We start from the raw sequence: 5,065 nt of genomic DNA on the forward strand, positions 1-5,065 counted from the left end.
GTCATTACTTTTGTATCTCCCTCACAGCACCCTAAATACCAAAAATGTGCACAGTATAGATATTTAATTTAAAAATTGCTACTATTATCCAGGATAGGGGAACTCAACACCCAGGTAGCATAGCAATTTCTAATAACTTGATGCATTACCATTTCTAGAACGGAAAACCCAAGGGGGGAAATATGAGCTGTGTATCTGATGTTCTTCTTAGGCGGCCGTAGCAGTGCAACATTAAAAGCTGGTCAGGGACTGGGCATGAAGTGAGAATGACTTCCTAGGCTCTTCCTTGCACTATTACCAAGGTTCTCTTCCTTATAATGGAAATTTGTTCACATCCCTTCTGTGTTTAATCAACTTCTGACACAAGGATTTCCAATGAAGATCGGAATAAAGATCTCACACAATTTATGACTCCATGACTTGGCATACATTGTTTCCACGTTTGTCTCTGCCTCGCCTCTCCTTAGTTAACTAGTTTTCATACTTCAAGGTTCAACTCAAATATTAAATGTCAAAGAGTCACAAATTCCATGAAGCATTACCTAATTTTTCACCAACCTCTCTAAAGGCAGGCCTTCATTTTTCCTAGGCTACTAAAGCACTTTGCATATATTTCTATTTTACATTGACCAGGTAATACAGTAATATTTTATGTACATTTCTGTTTCTCCACTTAATAATTAATTCTTGTGCTCACTTCGGCAGCACATATACTAAAATTGGAACGATACAGAGAAGATTAGCATGGCCCCTGCGCAAGGATGACACGCAAATTCGTGAAGCGTTCCATATTTTTAAGATAAAGAACATTACAGCATACTAACACATATATATGGAATTTAGAAAGATGGTAACGATAACCCTATATGCAAAAAAGAAAAAGAGACACAGAAGTACAGAACAGACTTTTGAACTCTGTGGGAGAAGGTGAGGGTGGGATGTTTTGAAAGAACAGCATGTATATTATCTATGGTGAAACAGATCACCAGCCCAGGTGGGATGCATGAGACGAGTGCTCGGGCCTGGTGCACTGGGAGGACCCAGAGGAGTCGGGTGGAGAGGGAGGTGGGAAGGGGGATCGGGGTGGGGAATACGTGTAACTCTATGGCTGATTCATGTCAATGTATGACAAAACCCACTGAAATGTTGTGAAGTAATTAGCCTCCAACTAATAAAAAAAATTTTAAAAATAATAATAATAATAAAAGTAAAAGTAAAAAAAAAATTAATTCTTTAAGACAAAGAACATGTCTTATTCCTTTCTGTCTCTACCTCCACTTTCAGCTCTAGCTCTTTCCACCACTTAGAATGGGGACTAAACAAAGAACAGGCATTCAAATAAACATTTAAAAATAAATACAATTATTAAATGACTTGGGTAAAGTCACACAGTTAGTTAGGGAATGGGTCACACAGCTGACATCTAGCCAACTGTTCTTCTGTTATATAATGCTGCTATTTTTCCAGTTCTAAAAGTCTGAAATTTGCCTTGGTGCAAATTTGACAATAGAGTTTGCAGTGAGGACTGGGAAATCTTGAACATTTTTTCTTAGTGTCACAGGCAAGCATTGCCTTGAATTCTTAGAAAGACAATATAATTAATTAACCAGTGGGCTTCCCTGGTGTCTCAGATGGTAAAGAATCTGCCTGCAGTGCAGGAGACCCAGGTTCAATCCCTGGGTTGGGAAGAGCCCCTGGAGAAGGGAATGGCTACCCACTCCAGTATTCTTGCCTAGAGAATCCCTTGGGCAGAACAGCCTTGAAGGCTATGGGAAGACAGTGTGATTAATTAATTAATATCTTTAACACAGTCATTCAAAATAAATTTAAATATAAACACCTACTATGCATATAGTACCTTTGTGAGCACAAAAAGAGTAAGGTTCATCTGAATTTAACATGAAAACTTCCCAGTCTAACCAGTAGACTACCTACACAGTTCCAGACATACAGCTCTCACCCTCAACTAAACCAAGCCAAGGGAAGATCAAATGCCTGACTTTCTGAGAATGGAACCAGCCTCTGTCGAGAAGATCATCAATTTCTAATACCCGTATTCCTAAATCTGGAGTCACAGGTATCATAGATATGTGAATTGTAGGATGTATTGGTGGGAGAGAAATAAGACGAGAAGAGGGAGAGGGATATTTCCACCTAGAAAATTTGTCATTGCCTCCTCTGCAACACCAGTGACCATCTGCCAATGAGAAGGCAACACATCCGTGGAGAGCAGCAATTAGAGCTAATTGGTTTTCTTCCTTTTAATACCTGAGACAGGGCCCCATTGAGATCAGGTAAGGAAATCTATTAAAGGCAAGCTGTTCCCTGCATATTACTTAATTCAAAGTACTTAAGGAGGCTGATTATAAGCCATGCTCTCCAAGGATAACTGAAGCACTAAATGGTGGTTTGTGTGAGTTTAAGGACTTGATTCTTAAACCAGAATGCAAATAAGAAATCCTTTGAGGAAAAACCTGAATTAGAGTGTGAAGGTATTGCCTTAAGAAAGGATAGATAGTTTTTAACAAGCCAGCCACAGTTCAATTTAGCCTACATGAAATCAAACATCTGGATAAAAGTGAAAAATTCAGGTAAATATTCAGCTGTAGGGGCACTGCATGTGCAAAATTCCCAGGTGCTTATGTGTGTTTTTCACCATCTGAAAGAATCACACTATTCAATCATGCTTACAAGAATGGGTTCACCACTCAGACTAGCTTCTGAGTCTCGACTCTTTGATCTTAGACTAGTAAATTAGACTCCCTGATCTTCAAATCTCTCATGTGTAAAATGAAAATACTAGTATTTACCTTAGCTCAGTAAGCTATTATGAGGATTAAAAGAGATAACACTTGTAAAACCCTTGGCACATAAATACTCAATATGTGTTATTATTTTAGTAGTTATCATATTGATAATGATCATTGTTATTGGATGTCATTTGGCCCTTCCCTGCTTTGATACAGTAAAGAAATATTGGTGAAAGTGAAACTGTTAGTTGCTCAGTCACATCCAACTCTTTGCAACCCCATGGACTGTAGCCCACGAGTCTCTTCCATCCATGAAATTTTCCAGGCAAGAATACTGGAGTGGACTGCCATTCTCTTCTCCAGGGGATACTCCCAACCCAGGAATTGAACCTGGGTCTCCTGCACTGCAGGTAGATTCTTTACCAACTGAGCCTCCAGGGAAGTCCAATATTGACCAAGGAGGTATCCAAATAATCATACAGTAGTCTGACAGCTGAAAGCAGGAGCTAGAGAACAAGCCTCTGGGGCTTCTCAATTTTGCCAGGGCCTCAACTTACTATCACCTTTGGCAAGCAAAATACAAGCTGGGCACGAAAGTTATATATTAGTTGATTAAGCAGCTTCTGGAAGCTTTGAGTCCTGCTGTCCAGCAGCTGGATTTTAATGGCAGCCCAAACAATAAGACCAGACTGGATGTACCTTATTTTTTTTGCAAGAACCATATTTCCTTTGATATTATTTAATTACCGTGTTTACCTTACTAAAATCCTTCTGACAATGACAGTTAATATGATGGGACACAAAGCAGATGTATAATAATAATAGGCTAATGGAAAATGAACCTATTGTACTGCTAAGAGTTTAATCCCAGCTTAATCACACACAATTATTCTATGTTCTCTGGCCACATATGAGATCCTCTTTCAGTTTCTTGAATCTGTAAAAAGTTTTCTGCCTCAGAATGCTCATATATGCTATTTCCTTTGCTTTGAATGCTCTTCCTCAAAACTTGACTGAGTCAGCTCCTTCTTATCCTCTGTTCTCTCCATAAGTTGACATCAGATAAGACATTGCCTGGCCACTCCATTTAAATTAACTTGTCTGCCAGCACCATCACCCCCATCTGGTTAAACTTCATTTCAATATCTCATCATTTACCTTAGCACCTAGCAACGTTGTGATTAGCCATTTGTATATATCTGTTTTTCATGCCTGTCTCCCAGAACCTCTGTGCCTGGCCAATAGTAAGCACTCAATGCATATTTGATAAATATAGAAACAAAGGCTTTTGGAATCCTCGCTCCTTGGATAGTCAATGGGTAAGGTATTCAGAGGTTGTAGTCTTGATAAGTGAGTAGCTAAGGGGGGTTTGAAACATATCCACACATTCTTTTATATTCCTGCCATCAAAAGATGGGAGTGATGTCCTCTTCTTAATCTCAAACAGCTTGTGACATCCTGGACCAATAGTGTATAACAAAGGCCCCTGGGCATAATAGTAACACCCAGAATACAGGGAGTGACTTCCAAGGCTATGACATGAAATGGGATTCAGCTTTTGCTTTGTTCACTGTAAACTTTCTTTTGGTACACTTAGATAGCATGTAAGAAGTCTGACTCTCTTGGGGTCGTCATGCTGAGAAGATTAAGTCATATGGAGAAGTCACCTTAGAGGTGTTCTAGTTGATAGTCCCTGGGGAGACAGAAGCGATAGCTATACAAGGCCTATAGGGTATATTAAACATCTTCAGTTCTTTGACATTCCTTCCATTGAGAGGTGGGATCTATGTCCATTCTTTTGAATATGGAAGACCCATGAAAGCTTGGATCAATGGAACATGACTGGAGCATTAACAGTGGGTGACAGTGACAAGCAACCTCAGCTGTCAGATATGTGAGAGAAGATACTTAGAGATGATCCTACTTCCTAACTCTCTGGCCTCCTCTAATCATAAAGATTTTTCAAGCTGAGGGCCCAGACTTTTAGAGGCAGAGACACTCCATCCTTGCTGTGATCCCTCCAAATTTCTGACCCACAGAATTCATTAACATAATTCAGTTGTTGCTTTATTCCACTAATTTGTGGAGTAGTTTGTTATGAAGCAGTGGTAACTACAATCGTGGCTATGGAATCCATGCTATTTTAAGAAGCAAAAAGTAGGCTCAGAAAATTCAGCTATATGGAAAAATATTTCTGGAACAACACTGAATTTTTAAACACATATCATTTAGTACATTGCTACACTCACTTGAAAGACCTTTTCCTCAAAATCTTCCCTGAACCTCGTAAGCAAAGATGTATACTTTGTCCACCA

General features: G+C 39.3%; 1 non-coding gene across 1 annotated transcript; it reads left to right on the forward strand.

The window, feature by feature from the left end:
* The first annotated feature begins 689 nt into the window (after positions 1-689).
* LOC136154817 (U6 spliceosomal RNA) lies at positions 690-796 on the forward strand. The gene has a single exon (XR_010660526.1). It is a non-coding gene; the product is annotated as a U6 spliceosomal RNA (small nuclear RNA).
* The last annotated feature ends 4,269 nt before the right edge of the window (positions 797-5,065 follow it).

This window comes from Muntiacus reevesi, chromosome X, assembly GCF_963930625.1.
Source record: "Muntiacus reevesi chromosome X, mMunRee1.1, whole genome shotgun sequence".
NCBI lineage: Eukaryota > Metazoa > Chordata > Mammalia > Artiodactyla > Cervidae > Muntiacus > Muntiacus reevesi.